This window comes from Vicugna pacos, chromosome 13 (genome assembly GCF_048564905.1).
Source record: "Vicugna pacos chromosome 13, VicPac4, whole genome shotgun sequence".
Lineage (NCBI taxonomy): Eukaryota > Metazoa > Chordata > Mammalia > Artiodactyla > Camelidae > Vicugna > Vicugna pacos.
Genome location: NC_132999.1, coordinates 32,064,949 through 32,083,160, shown reverse-complemented (window position 1 = coordinate 32,083,160; position 18,212 = coordinate 32,064,949). Strand labels below are relative to the sequence as shown.

Sequence of the window (18,212 nt, the reverse complement as noted above, 5' to 3'; positions counted from 1 at the left end):
TCTGTCTCTCACTATGTCTCTGAACCCCACCCCATGCCCACTGAACCCCTATCCCACTAAGCAGTTGAAAGAGTACCCAAAACACCAATATGATTAAAACTCTCTGTGCTTTAAGTCTTTCCCTGAACCCCCACTGTTTCTGGATAAACTAATATGATCCACAAGACCTTCAACCCCCTTGATCTGGACACTGTGTGCCTCTTTTCAGCATCAACAGTGTCCATTCTACATGAACCATGCTTGTCTTCTTTCAGTTCCTAGAAATAGACTCTCTTTCCTCAGTCTGCACATAGTGTTCTCTGTCAGGAACACTTCTCTGCCTTCCTGTTTCTCTAGTTAACTTCTACTCATAATTTGGATCTCAGCTTCTTTTCAGTTTTATTTCAAAATCCCCTATACTACACTTACCATGTGCCAAGCACTGAGTGCTTTATAAATATTAAGCAATTTCATCCTCATCAGAGCTCTATTATCTACTATTATTTTCAAGAATCAGAGAAGTTATGCAACTTGCTAAAGGTCACACAGCCAGTAAGTGGCAGGGTGAGGATTCCAACTCAAGCAGTCTGGCTCCAGAGTCCATGTTTTTAACCATTATGCTATGTTGGAGCATCACTTCCTCAGGGAGACCTCCTGGACCAGGTGATCTCCTTCTGGATATATTCCACTGGAGCACAAATCACTCCATTGTGATTAAGTACGTTATGCCCTCTTCCCTACTAGTCTGAGAGCTATAGGAAGACAGGGATCCCATCTTTCTTACTACTCGTTGTAACTCCAACTCCTAGCATGCAATGGAAACTCAGTAAATGGCTTTTGATTGAATTAATGAATATGTTAGTAAGACTCAGTTTTTGAATAAGTAAAATGAGGAAGTTGATCTTTGTCTACATTTTTTTTCCCATGCTTTGAATGAGTCTAGAATTTAGATGCCGGCCTTGATACATCACATTGTGGAAACATGTCACAGAGCAAGTCATTTATGTAGACTATTTGAAACTTATCTGTTCTCTTTGTAAAAAGTTTGGATTAGATGGTTTTAAAGACTCTTTTAATTCTAGAATACCTCAGGTGTTTATAACCAATGCATATTTTGGGAGGTTATAGAAAAATTTGGTTATTTGTGACTAGCTCAATGTTGCCTATTTGTGGTCTGGTGTAAAATCATTCCTGTACATACCACTAAGAACAGAAAAAAATTTGAGGTTTGAAAGCATGATTAGTTTTTCAGGCTGGTGTGAAATGCAGGAAATTCAGGAGTAATAAAAGACAGGTATAGTGAAGTGAAAAAGAACAGAAGACTGAGAGACAAAAGCTCAGAGTTGAGCACAGGGTGCTGTCATTTACCAACTGCATCATCTAGAGCAAGTCAGTTGATTGATAATTTTAGATTCTAAATTGGACTAAGTATATTCCTTAAAAATACTGCTTTCTCTTTCAAGCATTATGCACATTCGCCTCTTCAGTGGCCTGTGGTTCCCAGTTTTTATGCTCTCCTCCCCTTTCCCATCTTCCCCCAAGAGTCCAAGGAAGAACCAAAGTGTCAGAAGATACAACAGTAAGCGTCAAATCATGGCATCTCAAAGTGGCTAATATCACCCTGAAACCCTCAAATGAAAAGTATTATTTAGCCCTTATTATACATCAGATTCCATGGATCAAGGTGGTCAAGTCCCCTATTGCTCTTTAGTGTTCTCACCTATAAAATAGGAACATTTGTGTGCAACAGCAGAAAGTGATGAACACTCAGGCACTAGGCAAGAAGATTCTAACCTTCTGTCTGATCTGGTTCTTTGGTAGGAAGGTCCTCTCAGTGACCATCTTTGCATTGAGCTGTGCTTCCCATCACAGTGGCATCACAATCTACCCAGGCTCCAAAACCAGAGACCAGCTCTCCTTGACTTCAACCCTAATCTTCTCTTTCTATGACCCACTGGCTACCAAGCCCTCCCAATTCTAACTCTTGTATATCTCTTTTTAACAACTCAATCATTGTTGTAATTCTCTCATCTCTAGCCAAAATTACTGTAACAGTCTCCTCATTCATCTTCCCATACCAGTCTCTTCTGCCAGAGAGTTTCTAAATTTAAGTTTGATCATGTCACTCTCTAGTTTAAACACCATCAATAATTCTCCATTGCCTTCAGGATAAATTTAAGCCTCTGGTGTATGGTATTACAGAATTCCCACAATATGGTCTCCACAGACCCAGATTGGAATTTTGGCTTTACCACTATCTTACTATTAGAACCTAGGGAATGTTATTTAGCCTCCTTAATTCTCTATTTCTTTATCTGTAAAATGAGATAGTCATCTCTAATCGTTAGAGCTGTGTTAAAGATTATATAAAATACTGTGTTTAAGGTGCTTAGTATAATGTCTGGACTATAGCTAGAGTACAATCAATATATTTCTTTTTATTAACAAGGAACTCACATCTTATGTATAATTGAGCAAAGAAAAGGCAGACGTGGTAACAATCTTGGACAACACAGAAAAATAGATGTGTAAACAGCATTCTATGTAAGTTCAGAGACAGGAGTCCAAAACACTGAGAAGTGACAGGAGCCTTCTTGGGGAAGGCAGTATCTGATCTAGGGCTTGGTTACCTAGGATAATTACCTTAGGCAGAGTTTTCTGACCTACTTTGATGGTTTTGTCTGTCCCTTCCTGGGGCTTTGCTTACTGAAAGTCGAAACAATTAGCATGGAATTTCTGTCCTCCAGGTTATGGTGATGCATTTATTCTATCTATAAAACTAAGGGCTTATTTTCCAATATAATTGATTCTTTAACCTTCAGTGACTCAAACATTCTCTCTACTTTCAAAACAACAGAAAATTAAAGAACAATTTCTCTTTACCGTCTAAATCTTGGCAACCTAAAATAGAACACCGAGAGAGAGAACATTAAGGTCTCACTGGTTTCAATTCTCGACAATGTAATGTGTAATTTTTCTAGTTGGAATTTCAAGAACTCTTATTATTTAATCTGTTATTTATTCTGTTAAAGTACAGTCTTCCATAAGAGCAAAAGGATTAATGGTTTCAAATTCCAGCTTGCTGACCTTTATTCTACATTAAAAGGCTTATTTGCAACCACTCTGCCAGGGCTCCCATAAGCCATTTGGTATTGAACATCAAAGGAAATACAAAGTTTAACTCCCACTCCAGTCAGGAAGTGAATTTTATAAAAACAGGCTTTTGTATGTGCATGCATAGGTCCATGGAAGATGCTTTGTTGAGTTTGTGCACAGGCCAGGTAAACAAAGGCTTGGTTGGATTAGGACCTGCCTCCTCTGTTCAGCTTTGGCCTGGGTCTAGCATGGACTGAAACAAGCTCACATTTCCTTCTATTTCCCTATCACAAAAGCACACACATTTTCCTACAGCATGGAAGATGGAGAATAAAAAAACAGAGAGTGAATGAATCAGTGAGGCATTAAAAATAAAAGAAGATTTAATATAAGGAGAAGAAGAAAAAGAAAGGACAAAAATGTACATTTGTTGACTACCTACTATGCAGTTAGGGCTGTACTAGGAGATTTTTATGTGGTTTTGTCTGCAAACAACCCTTTGGCTTAGGTAGGGGTGACTCTCTTCCCCTTCCTTAGCTCTAACAGCACTGAATCAATGACTCTTTCACAGCATGGCCCTCTCACCCTTCATCAGTTACTCATATGTGAGTCTTGCCTCACACACTAAAGTGGAGGCTCTTTTTGAAAGTGGATACAACGGATGTCAACTATTTCTCTTTCCCCTGAGAGCCACGCTCATGTTCAGTGCCTGGTACTGTTGAATTCTGCTGAAATCATCACTGGGAGTCACGTTGGTCCTATCTGTTCAAAATCTGCCCATAAGTCCCATTAGTAATACATCCTAAATAAGATCCATCACCTGGTTCCCTAAGTCCTTGGAGACAGATGTGGGCAGACATCCATCTCTGTAGGCTCCCCCTGGGACTTTAGCTTTTCACCAAATTTGATGAGATTCCAGAGTCTCTGAATAATCTAATGAGTCCCTTTTGCCATCATTAAAATGTGTGCTAATTTGCACTAACTCAAGGTACTAACAATTCATTTCCACAGTGTCTCAAGGGCCGGGCCTCCTTTCAATCTACCTTCCTCACTCAGCATGATACCCAGACCTTTATGCAGGAACCTCCATATGAAATGATAGTTTTCTTGGCAGAACTCTTATTGTCCAGTATCTGGATTTTTTTCATGCTCAACATGAACTGAACAAATCCAACTGGCAGGAGGCTCCTAGTTTTGGACACATGGCATTCCCAGAAACAGAGTCAGAAAACAGATCATCAAGAAACAAAGTACTAACTGAGGATGCCTTGTAGCGCTACAGGTATAATGGGTATATAAGAGAGACAATGCATTGAAGAGAGCATCATATTGAGTGCACTGAATGAAAGAAATGACATATCAAATGTATCTCTCCTAGGCTTTCTTAAAAAACTAAAAACAGAGTTACAATATGATTCAGCAATCCCACTCCTGGGCATATATCCATAAAAAACTCTAATTTGAAAAAATATATGCACCCCAATGTTTGTAGCAGCATTATTTACAATAGCCAAGACATGGAAGCAACCTAAATGTCCACTGACAGATGAATGGATAAAGAAGATGTGGTGCATATATACACAATAGAATATTACTCAGCCACAAAAAGGAATGAAATAATGCCATTTGCAATAACATAGATGGACCTAGAGATTATTATACTAAGTGAAATAAGTCACACAGAGAAAGACAAATATCATATGATATCACTTATATGTGGTATCTAAAAAATGACACAGATGAACTTATTTACAAAACAGAAATAGACTCACAGACATAGAAAACAAACTTATGGTTACCAAAGGGGAAAGGGAAGAGGGATAAATTAGGAGTTTGGGATGAGCAGATACAAATTACCATATATAAAATAAACAGATAAACAACGAGGTTCAACTATATATAGCACATGGAACTATATTCAATATCTTATAATAACCTATAATGAAAAAGTATATATATAATCTGAATCACTATGCTATATACCAGAAACTAACACAACACTATTAATCAACTATACGTCAATTAAAAAAAAACTCTCCTAAATATGGCCCAGAGCAAGTGCTCAATGAATGAATATGTCATTTCACAAAGTTATAGGAAACATCTCACTTCTGACAGGCCCTAGGTGAGGCACTGGGGATACAGCGATAATTGCCCAAAATTATTCACAATCTAATAGGAAGAGAGTGGGGGTGGCAAGGGTGATAGTGGGCATAGAATGCTGGCTTAGAGGGAAGCACAAACCACTGAGGGAAATAAAGAGGAAAGAAAGCCTAACTAAATCTGAGCAGCAGTAAAGGCTTCAAGTGACAGGGACATTTGATTTAGATCTTAAAGAACAAGTAGGAATTCTTAGAGTGGTTAACCTGAGAAAAAGGCAGATGGACTTCCTGTACAAAGGCCTGCAATATGCATGTGAAGTTTACATTGTCCTTTGAGCACAAAAAGCAGTATGGGATAGATGGAGATTAGCATGCCTGGTAGGGATGGAGAGAAATAAGACTGGAAAGAGTTTGGAGCAAGATGTTTGAAGAACACTGCTTTTTATCTTGCAGTCCAAATAAACTGTTATGGGAATATTTGGAGACATGAGAATGGGCACGGGCAGAGCCAGGACTTGAACCCGGGTCAAAACACAGGGACACAGAGACAGGGACAGAGAAGAAAGAGGGAGATAAAGACTAAAAGACACAAGTATGAGAAGGTTGTAGGGACGGTGCTATGAGGGAGAAAATAAACACCTACTAGAAGTCTCCTAATACACCAGGCACTGTGTGAGGTTCGTAACATAATAGCATGCAGTTCTATTAATATTGCAAGGAAAATACAGGGGTTTCCAACTTACTCTTACAGGATAATCTGAACCCATAGCTCTAGAAAACAGATCTATTCCCAGAGGCCTATACTCAAAACTATTGTGGTTACTGGTGCCCTTAAGGAAGTGCCATGTTATCCGTAGGCAGGAACTATTCCTGACCGGAGCCCCAAATTTCAGGATTATATCTACTTTTTCAGTTTAAGCATTTGTCCCCAGTTCCAATGCAGCCCCTTGGAGTGAAGGACTCAGGAGCCCCTTTAGTTGAGTTGGGAAAGTGAGTATGACAGTACAGAAAACAAGCAGATAAATATTTAAAGATGACATGCTTGTGGTGATATGACTCACTATGGTATCCTAGGGGTGTCCAGGAAACTTCCACAGAATGTGACTGCAGAAAGCTCAGTCTCTTCTTTACTCATCATGGGTTCATTATGGTACCCTTAGCAACACTCAGCCATGTCCAGGAATTCTAATGAGAAGCTGGTTGTGCAGAGGCAGAAGCTTCTCTAAAGGGCATTGAGAGTCTTGATGATCCAGAAAATAATGGCAGAACAGACACGCATTGAGGAACCCTTTGTTTTACAAAGTTGAAAGGGAGGCACAGTATTAAGGCATCCCTCCAATTTAAAAAGGTTATAGGATCTGTCTCTCCCAAGGAAGAAGATGCTTTTATGAGTTTCCTCACTTCACTGTCCCTACTATATACTGTACCTATCCCTACCCCTACCTCTTCTGCATTCCATTTACTGTTCCCCAACTCTAACTCCTCTGGGAACTTCTTGCTCCTTCTAGCTACTCAGCCATATCCAAATTGCTTACATTTGGATGCTTACAAATGTAAGCAATTTGGATGCAGCACAGAGCACTAAGATGGGAGCTAGGGACCTTGGACCTGCCACTTGACAGCTAGTTGAGTCTCTCCTTTTTGCTGAGACTCAGTTCCCAGTTTGGAAGTGTATGGCCCAGAGGTCCTTTATAATTTAAAAATTAATTATTCTAGCATCTTTGGAAATCTAACTTATGCCCTACATTCTATAGCAAGCCATCTCTGATTATCTAGTCAACTCCCATTTTGTCTTCCTTTTCATGTATGTCCTTATTGTTGGGTCCACATATTTGGACAATATTAAAAGTGTTAAAAGTCTTGTCTGTAATGCAATAAAAGATGCTTGGAGAAGAGTCTTCCTTATCTGTGCCATTCCATCCTTGTTCCCTATCCTTATGTACCCAGCCCAGGGCTAAATTGAGCTGAATAAATATTTTTAAATGGAATGGGAGGGAATCTTGCCAAATAAGGATTCTCTCTTTCTGGAGACTGACTGGAAATGGCTTCCTGAACCCTAGATTACCACTTTTCTGAACAGACCAGTGGGAGAGGGTATTGCAGGCAGAAGGATTAGCATGAAGTACAAGATAAATGCTTTAGACCAAGAGGCAGTATAATATTATGGTTAAGATCATAGGCTTTGGAGCCAAAAATTCTTTGGCTTCCAATTCTAGCTTTGCTACTTAATATCTTTTTCTCTTGTGCCTCAGTTACCCTTATGTAAAATGTTGGGCCTGCTAATAGTACCTACCTCTTAGAGTTGTTTGGATTAAAAGAGTTAATATATGTAAACTAATTGAAACAGTGCCTGGAACATTGTAAATGTTCAATAAAGGTAAGCCATTATTACTCCTGGATCATAAAGTCAGAGGTCAAGGATTAAGAAAATTGAAGCTGAGTGTACTGGCAGGAGAAAGATCATGGAGGACTTTGTATAATCTGTAAAATAGTTTAATTTTTTTATTCACCAAGGAAAATGGAGAATTGAGAATTGAATGGAAAACTGAAGACCAGGTTTGAGTTTTATAAGATCCCTTTGGGGCTTACGGAAAATAAATTGGAGAGAAACAAGAGTGGAAGCAGAGAGACAAGTTAAAAGGTTGTTAAAATCATTTATGAGGGATGTATGGTATCCTGGAACAGAACTTCACATTTCCTTTCAGTGCTAAATGTCTCCAAATCTGCCCTCCACTGGAGGATGGCAGGCAGGCCAGGTTCTCACAGAGTGACCTCTGTACACATTTTCTCCCATGTGCCCTCCCCACCTCGGGCCAGCCTCTTCATATTTTTCATTCCTACGTGTTAGTCACTAACAAAATGCCTGCTCATCAAAGCCTTCTAACACTCCATTAGCCCCGCCAGCCCACACGCAGCCCCATCCTACAGGAAGTCTCCCTGATTGCTCTGTCATCCTCTCTTTTGGAGCTGCTTAATCATAATGACTAATATGTCAGGTGGCCATCAAACTTATCACCTCAGGGCAGTTTTGAGAGTGAAAGAGAACAGCACTAATAATTATGTTGAGTCAACAGACACACAGTGAGATATATATGGTCACTCTACCCAGTAGTGTGGAGACACTTTATTTCTCAAAGGCTTTGTTTCTGATGTTTCCCATCATCTGTACAGTACATTCTAGCTGAGAAAGAACTTCCACCTCATTGTTTTATTGATCCCAACACCAGCCATGGGAGCCTAGGAGGGCAGGAAATATTGCTTTCACTGCAGTGGCTTTCCTTAGGTCATCCAACCAGCCAGTGGCTAAAACAGGACAGAACCTTCTGCCCCACTCTTCAGCTCTTCACTGGGTTGGGGTTTTACAGTAATTGATTTCATCCCCTCAGGTTGGCAATGGAAGAAAGGGGCACAACACACTTCTTTTCCCTCATGCCTCCCCTACCAAAGCTGGGGGAATGGTAGGGGATTGAGAAAGTGTGTTGAGTGGCTAATAAACTATCAAATTATGGCAAATATCAATAATTAAATAAAATCATCATTAAAGAGATAATTATGAATAGTTTCCTAGATGGTAGGATTTCAAGTGATTTTTAATATCTTTCTTATTCTTTCTTATATTAGCATGTACTGGTTACATAATTTTATAAAATGCTATTTTATTTTTTCTTTTTTAAAAAAGAAGCAACCAAGAATCTTCAGTGAAAGGGCCAATTTCAGTGGAAAAATAAAGAAAAACAGAGACTTTTGAGCTAGACTTGGGTTGCAATCTTTATTCCACTCTGTGACCTTGAGCAGGTCACATATGCCTCTGAGTCTCAGTTTCCTAACTGATAGAATAGAAGGACCACCATCCACCTCACAGCATCATTGTGAAGACTGCATAAGATTCAAGAAGCAAGAAGCCCAGATGAGGGCTTGGTTGTGGCAGACTCTCAATAAATGTTATTCCCTTCACGGAGGCGTTATTGATGCAGACTCCCAAGGCTTCTGACAAGCCTTGCCGCCTCCTCTGCTTGCAGCTCTGGAGCCATCGGGGTTTGCCTGTGACAGCTGTGCCCCTCGGCATGAAGGTGGGGCTGTCCAGAGATGCTGGGTGCCTGATGTGGGGAGGCAATACTGTCAGAATCACTGGGGGTTAGTCATCCTGCCTTCAGGGTTTCTGACAGGATGTTTTGATAAAATAAATCTATTTTAAGTGACTGTAATGAAATACTAACCAGTTTCTGAAGGGCTTTTAAGATGTTTTAAGAAGTTTCAGATCAAAGGCCCTGGGAAGGCTGACTTTGTGCATTAAATATTTAGTACTGATTCAGTCACTTGAGAGCTCAGGCATTTTGACATTGCAAGAGGGAGAAAGCACATTTCAGCTGGGGCCATATTCACCTTAAAGACAGAGGTGATGGACCCAGCACCAAAGCTATCTCCTGGCTCCCATTGGGTGGAAGGATAGAGGAGGTAGACCACCTAAGGATTCAGGATCTGATAGAATTATTCATGTTTTATCTATAGGGACTGGGCAAGCAGGCCTCTCATTGAGCCCTGACAACAGGGATCTGCCTTCTGAGCTGCCACCACCAGTCTAAGTGCCTGTCACTCTGCACACTGCCACTTGGAGTCTGCCAAGTGCCTGACATCTACAATGTGCCTGATAGTCCAGCTAGGAGACACTGTCTTCAAGACCACACATGGCTTACATAGTCCTGGCAAGCAAGGCTCAGTGTGAAGAAGAGACTTGCAAAAGGCCCACTGCAAGTCAGCAGCATGGCTTGGGCTGGTGTCAAGAACTCCTGCATGGCAGTTCCAAGGTCTTTCAAATATATTGCACTGTCCCTTCAATGACAAAGTGTTCTTGATATATACCAGGTCACAGCCACCTTTGGAATCTGGTGGAAATTACAAACTCTCTCCCAGAAAAACTTACAAATGTACATGCATATACCACATTTGGTATTCCTTAAAACCCATCCTTGAACCTCAGGTCACATAACCTTAGTTTAAAGTCATGGTAGATACAGTCAGCCCAGAGCATGTAGTTTTGAGTTTCCTGGGTGACTTTTAGAAGAGAGGTGTGACACAGTGGAAGCCTCCCAGGGTGTAGTGCCAGACAAGCCTGAGTTACATCAGTGCTCAGCAGCTGTATAATATTAAGAAACTAATATTTCTCTGATGCTCAGTTTCCTATTTTTAACATAGGATAATATCACCTCATGGAGCTTTGAGGAGTTTAAGTGGAATAATACATGTAAATCATTTAGAGCACCTGGCTTACATTAAGCTTTCAAAGGAAGAACAGTCCCTATCCATTTTTAACCCACCTCTCTCTGCCTCCAGAAAAAACCCTAATGGATCCCTCCAGCATCCAGTCTTCCACTCTGGCCGTCTATCATACAACTAAACTTTAGACTCTAGGAGGGCAAAGACCACGTCTGTTTTGCTCGCAATTGCTATCTCTGTATATGTATATAGAGTAGTGCTTGGCATACAATAGGTGCCCAATACATACCGAGTGAAAGAACGTAAAGAACAAATGAATGGACAAGATAAATACACAGCAACTTTCTGAGAGGGAGCACGGCAGCGAACAGAGCAATCATCGAGGGAAACTTCAAATAATGCTTCTGGCCATAGGCTACAGGTGTTTCAGGGCCCCCTAAAACAAAGGATTTAGGAACTGGGGATTCTGAGAAGACAACGTAGAGGGAGCTCTGTCTATTTAACTCTATTCATTCTTTCATTCCCCTCCACCAATATCATAGGCCTTGTCTTTTCCCGCACAGCAAGCTGAGGAGCTACAGTCGCACCAAAACACACCAAGTAAGCAGAAAATCTATGATGAAGTTACCAAGTGGGGCAGTAGAAAGTGGCAAAAATTATTTTGCCTGACCCAGTCTCTACTCTGATTCTGCAGGCACTGCTGCCTTCACCTGGAAGATTAGCTGGCCTGCTTCTGGACCAGTCCTCACAAGGCATGGAGTACATAAGCAGTCTCAGTCTTTCCTACAGGTGGGATCTTGTTGCTATAGCCTAGACCTCACACCTGAGGTGAGCCCCAGATCCTTACACATCAGTGGAGTCAGACTGGGCCACACTGCCTTCCTTGGAATGCAAGGTCAGTCTCAGCCTAAACCTGGAAAGCCCCACCTCAGACCCTTACCATCGCTTCTCCTAGGGACTGGAGCATGCTGGTCGGCCCCAGATAGTGGTGATGGACTGAGCGGAGAGGAAGCAACAGGTCATCACCCACCAGACTTCCAATACCAGCTGTTGCTTGAAAGTTCTTTCTGACATGACTGAACCCCCCATTTCTGGATACTAAATGTCCTGGATGAGCATAACACATTGTGAGCGGGCCTTGAGATGAGTTAAGGCCGTGGGACCCAAGGCCATGGTCAGAGCATGTTTGTAGTATGTAGTAAATAACTGCTGTACACATGCATCAATTATATAAGATTTAGAACAAAGAAAATAGAAGTACGCATGTGCTAGAGATATTCTGTAAGCCTAATGAACAAAGAAACTCATATTGCGCATGTGCTGGCACAGAACAGATAAAAAACGGGACAGGTGCATCATAGGCGTGCACCTCCCTGTGGCAATAAAGTGTTGTTAACCCCATGGTGTCTCCAGCTGAAGTCTGTCTGGCGGTATGGCAACTCCTTGTGCATTTTTCGTTTCTCACCTCCGAGAACCCCACGTCAGCCTCCCTCGGCTGACACACATTCCCCGAAATCCCTTTTCCCCATTTTGGTGGCTCTACCATTCACCAGCTCAAAGAAGCCAGAAATTAAGACAGAGTGCTTGATTTCTCTCTTTCCCTCATCTATACTATTCAATTAATCACAAGTTCTATGAATTTTAACTCCAAGATAGTTCGTGAGTTTATCAACCCTTTTTCTTACTGGTTACTTACTTGTTAGAAAACTCTCTAATAATGCTCTTTGCCTTCTAATCCATCCTCCACATAGCAGCCCAAATACACTTAATATTAGTTTGATCTCGTCACTCACTTGCTTCTACGCTGGCAATCCCACTGTAACCAGAAACAAAACAAAACAAAACCCTAGGCTCATCCTTCCATTCTAGGTTCTCTGTGTGCCTCCTAGGCCCCAATGACTCCTTCGCTGGCTTCACAGAAGAATAGGAAATATGAGCTACCCCAGGTTGGAACAGCTGCCTAAGGCATGTGTCCAGAGCCTGGACAGTCACTCACTGGGATGTTGTGGAAAAGTTCTGCTCTTAGAAGAAAGAGTGGCTGTATGCCATATGAAGGCAGATTCTGTCCTGAGGAGACTTCCTGGGGTTTCAGAACAGCACATATCTTGGGGACAATAACATCCCCATTTTCCCCCAACCCATGCTGACATCTGCATGAGGAGGTTCCACCTTGAGGAAAGCTGCTTTTCCTCTGAGACCAGCCTGACCCACAGCCAGGACAAGTGGGAGGCTGTGTTGGCATTTTTTCCTATAGTCAATGTAATCATGGCAGACATTCCAAGTGAATAATTTAGGCCTCCTAAAATCAGCCAAATATAGCCAAGATTGTCAAATGTAGATGTCTACCTTGATCATCGTAAGCAGGTAAATATCAAATCTCACTCCCTTCTCCTGTAAACACAACTTTTTAGGCATTCTTTTTTTCTTTAAATTTTTTTGGGAAGTAACTAGGTTTACTTATTTATTTTAAGAGGAGGCACTGGGGATTGAACCCAGGACCCCATGCATGCTAAGCTCTAACACTTGAGCTATACCCTCCCCTCTCTAGGCATTCTTCATTAAGTGATGAGAAAAAGACAAAGTCTTAAAGATAACAAAGGAAAAAACTTTGCATTTGTGTAGTTCTTTAGAAATTTATATACTGTTAAATTATAGTTACCAGTTGAGAAAGTAATGTGTGCCAGGCAATATGGCAATGGTTTTATAGATATTATCTTTTTTTAATCACAAGCTTTTGAGACAAATCATTTAGGTTTAGTCCCAGCTTTACCACTTACTAGCTATGTGATCTTGGGCAAGTTAATTAATCTCTCTGTACCTCTGTTTCTTAATCTATAAAATAGACAGAGTAACAGAATAGGTCTCAAAAGGTTGTTGTTGAGAATTATATAAGATGTTTATGTACCAAGAGCTTTGCTTGCACTGTGTGCGGCACATATAAGCACTCAATAAATATTAGCTTTGTTTTACAATACTCCTGACAAATAGTATGAAAGTTAAAGAGTCATTTTCCCCAAATGTGCAGATGAAGAAACAGGCTGAGTAATGTGAAATAATTTGGTAACGAATTAGTGGTGAGGGTGGGATTCAAATGCTATCTGTCTGACTCTAAAACCTCTACTTCTCTTTCCATCTGAGATAGAAATGGTTGTTACCACTGTGGCTGTTGCTGTCACTATCATCGTCACTGATAGCATTAATAATAATGTCTCTTCACATGGGGATAGCACTTCTAAGCCTTCAAAGAAGTGTATCTACACATTATCACAAAATTACCAACCCTTAGGCAGCTATAAATGACTACACAGAACTTCAGCCACACTCCCCATTCAGGACAGAAGCCACCTCTGTGGCACCCACAATAGGTGGTCATCTATCCAGGCTGGACCTAATCAATTCTGAGAGGAAAAAAACAGAAAGGATCATTCCTGTATAGAGCAGGGCTGGACAGAGCAGAGACCAAATTATATGTCGGGGGCTCCAGTACTGAGGAAGATCTCAGAGATGGATACATACCTATCATTCTTCCTAACCATATTGAGGCCCTCAGACTGTACAGAGGGAGGTTCCTGGAGGAGGAAGCCTTCCTAAATTTAAGGAAGGGAAGCCAGATGAGCTCCACTCACTCAGAGATAACTAAGGAGGAACGGGAGCCCAGAGCAAAGACAAACATTAAGAGAATCTGGAGTGCTGTCTCATTGTTTCTACCTTCATCTGCTTTCTTGTTCTCCAAGTCAGTACCTGCAGGGTATAACAGAAAACTCTGAAATAGAAGAGGGTCTATGGCCTTGTTTTTAAGTAGGGGCAAAGATGTAGAGAAGCCAGAAGGACTGAATCAGCCTCCCCAAGTAAGTTAAAGGCAGGAAGCCCAGGAGCATAGTCACAGACAAAAGGGAGGCAGGCTGGGTCGTGAGGCAAGCCAGAAAGGAGGCAACTCTGCCCTGACTTCACTTCCGAGTGAGTGCTTCCACGATCCTATGAGATCCCCACAGTAACAGAGTAGTCAGTAAAAGTATCCATGCAGAAGACAACATACATTTTGAAGTCAGACAAACCTGGGTACAAAACCCTGGTTCTACCATGGGCTGGTTATGTGAGCTTGGGCAGGTAAATTAATCTGAGCCCTGGTTTCTTCATCTGTGAGAGGAAGTAATAACAGCAACCTATTGTTAATCCTGAGGTGAAATGATTACATGAGATAAGGTAAAAACAGCCTGACACATATTATATGGGGAGAAAAATGGTAAATAACATGACTAAAAGGGCTCCTCTTTGTCAAAATGCAAAGAAGATTAAGACTCCTAGTCAGGAAACTGAGATCATACTCCTGGAGACTACATACCTTGTATTTTCTTGGCCTCAGCTTCCTCAGCTGGAAAAGGAAGATGTCTGAAGACTGATCTTTTTCATATTCTTTTTTGTTATAGGTTATTACAAGTTACTGAATGTAGATCCCTGTGCTATACACTAGGACCTTGTTGTTTATCTATTGTATTTATAGAAGTTTATACCTGCTAATCCCAAACTCCTAACGTATCCCTCTGCTCATAACCCCCACCTTTGGTAACCATGTTTGTTTTCTATGCCTGTGAGTCTCTTTCTGTTTTGTAAATAAGTTCATTTGTGTATATGTATAACTGAATCACTATGCTGTACACTAGAAACTAACACAACATTGTAAATCAACCATATGTCAATTAAAAAAATATATGTGTGTGTATGTGTATACATACACAACAAAAAAAGAAGAATCTTACAAGGTCTTTCTAGGTCTAAATGTCCATGACTTCAGCTACTTGCAGTGCAAGCAAGTATAGAAGAAAGAGATGAAAAGTCCCAGCCATCTGTCTTCCCCCCAACTCCTGTAAAATGTCAGCTTGGACAAACAATATCAAGATTGGATAATATTCTGCTGACCTAGATAGGAAAGGAAACTTTTAAATATGTATGAATATTATTGAACGAAAAAGAGAAGGCTGATTCAAGTGGCTGCAGTGCATAATAATACCTTATTATTACCCACTTTAATGTGGGAAATATACTAGAAACTGCCTTTCCTACAACACAGAATTTGGAGAAGAGAATACCTCTATTCTCATCTCAGCAAATAATTGTCTTTTAATGCCAAACTATGGTAAATAAGCCGCAAAAATCAAATTATATTGGGGGATGAAGTTAAATAATTTAGAAAAAAGTCCAGTATTTAATAAATTAATCCAATCCAAAGCACAATAAAGAAAACAGGGTAGGATTTTTTGTTTCCTGTTCTGAAATGATATCTCTTTGGAAAGGCAAACAAGGAATCTGAACATTTTTAGCAATTTCTCCTTTAAAGAGAGATGTGAATTAATATATTTATTCAACAAAAAAAAATTCTGGAGAACTTACTGTGAACCCAGCAACTGCACAATCAGAAAGAGGAGTAAAATCCACATTACAGCATGTATCAGTACTTTATTCATCTTAATGGCCGAACAATATTCCATTATGTGGATATATATAATACTGTTTATCTAGTCATCAGCTGATGGGCATTTGGTTGTTTCTACTCTCTGGCTACTATGAATAATGCTGCTGAGAATATTCATGTACAAGTCTTTGTGTGAACATATTTTTTCAGTTCTTGTGAATATATAGCTAAGTGTGGAATTGCTGGGTATTAGGGTAACTCTATGCTTAACATTTTGAAGAACTACCAAATGTTTTCCATAGCAACTGCAGCATTTTACATTCCCACCAGCAATGTTTGAGAGTTTCAATTTTTCCACACTCTTCCCAACAATTGTTATTGTCTATATTCCCTTATTATAGCCATCATAGAAGTTGGGATATAATATCTCACTGTGGTTTTCATCTGCATTTCCCTGATGGCTAGTGATACTGAATATCCCTTTATGTCCTTACAGGCCATTTGTATATCTTCTTTGGGGAAATGTTTATTTAGATCCATTGCCCATTCTTAAATTGGGCTTTTTTTTTTCTCTTTTTACTGAGGGATAGGATGTCTTTATATGCTTTTGATGCAAGTCTCTTTTCAGATACACGCCTTGAAAATATTTTCTCCCATTCTGTAGCTTGTCTTATCACTTTCTTGATGGGATCATTTACAGCACAAAAGTTTTAAATTTTACTAAAGTTCAATTTGTCTTGCTACTTGCACTTTTGGTGTCATGTCTAAGAAACCATTGCCTAACCCAAGATCACAAAGATGCACTCCTATGTTTTCTTCTAAGAATTTCATAGTTTTACTTATTACAGATAAATGCACATTTAAATAACTTTTTTTTTTTTTTGCCAAAGAAAAAGAAAATGGGTAAGCAGGAAAGGGAGGAAGCACAGGTCTGCAGTGTTAGTGGAAAAGAAACAGCAGCAGCGGCCTCACTGGGAGACTGTGGAACCACAGGGAGGCCATGGCAGGAAGCACATGACCCATTTCCTTCCCACCTCTCCTTTCCTAGCGCTGGGAACAATCCTACAGAAACAAGCGCAGCCCTGAGAGGAGGTAACTGCAGCCTCAGCCATGCCAGCTAAAGGGTTCCCTGGGAAGTTCAACAGCTGGCTCTGAGGAGGAGCACAGATTTTAGCCAGGGGCCAGCCAACAATCAAATCTCACCTGTATTTTCCAATTCCAACTGCAGCGGTGTGGGATAACTCAGCCCTCTCTTTCCAGGCCCTGTGCTTTGTCCTTCCTGCGGACTGTGAACAACATGTCTCATCATATTGGTCCCAGGCCATCACTGGTTGGCACAGTCACCCAAAGTAACACAAAATGAACTTCTTGAAAGTAAGATGGCAGAGAATGAATCAGTTCTGAGGCCAAAATCACGTTGCAAGTTGCTTTAAAATTCTACTTTTTTAAAGATCTTTAAGCCAAATAAACACAAAAAGGCCAAAAGTTGTAGCCAGTAATTTTTTTTTAAACACCAAAACAATATTCCTGAATGCTAATAGGATTCTAGGAAAATGTCCAGTTCATTTAACAAATCTTCCTGCAGAAAGACATTTTCGTTATAAACTGGACAATAATGATTTGCAACTGACTCTATTTTCTTTTCCCTAAGAGCCTTTAAGAAGTCACCCCCCATGAACACCTTTCTGAGTTTCCAACCACTGTATCTGTAATACTTCCGTCTTTCAAGAATGGCCAAGAGAGAATGTCACAACTAGTTGATGACAGTTTTGATTCCTTTTGTTCCCCTTATCTTTTCCTTCTTATACTGATGGATGGTGAGTTGCTGTAGGCAGGGATGACCCCCAAGGGAGCTCTAAGCAATGGCATTAGCACGGGGGACTTACCCTGGGACCCACTATCAGCCACAGCTTTCCCCAAACTGTTTCCCTCGGCAAACCCAGGTCTCTCCTCTCTGTACTCCCAAACATCCTTCTCCACAGCCTTCAGCCAATCTTGAGCACGACTGTCTAGATATCTTTCCAATCTGTACCCTCTCTCACATCACTAGTGTTCTTCTCACTCACTGTGTCCTCCAAGAGAGCTCAAATATTACCTTGCCTATACAGTTCTTTCTGATTCCTCAGCTTGGGTTAGGAGACTCTTCCATGTTTTTACAAGTTCCTTTCTCACTCACCAATCACCTGCACCTTGGTTTCTTCCATACAGGTATTACCACTTAAGAGTAGTATAATCTTGGAAAAGTTACTTAGCCTCTCTATGCCTCAGCTTCCTCATCTACAAAATGGGGATAAGAGTAGTACCAGCTTCATAGGATTGTTGAGTTGATTAAATGAAATAATAAAGTACCTAGAATATACTTAGCATGTAATAACTACTCTAAATCTTAGCTGTTCTCATTTTTATATGAC

General features: G+C 40.5%; 1 protein-coding gene across 12 annotated transcripts in view; it reads right to left on the bottom strand.

Moving 5' to 3' along the window:
• The window catches only part of BEND5 (BEN domain containing 5), a 925,317-nt gene that overhangs the window by 255,885 nt on the left and 651,220 nt on the right, over window positions 1-18,212 (bottom strand). The gene's annotated exons all lie outside the window — the stretch shown is intronic.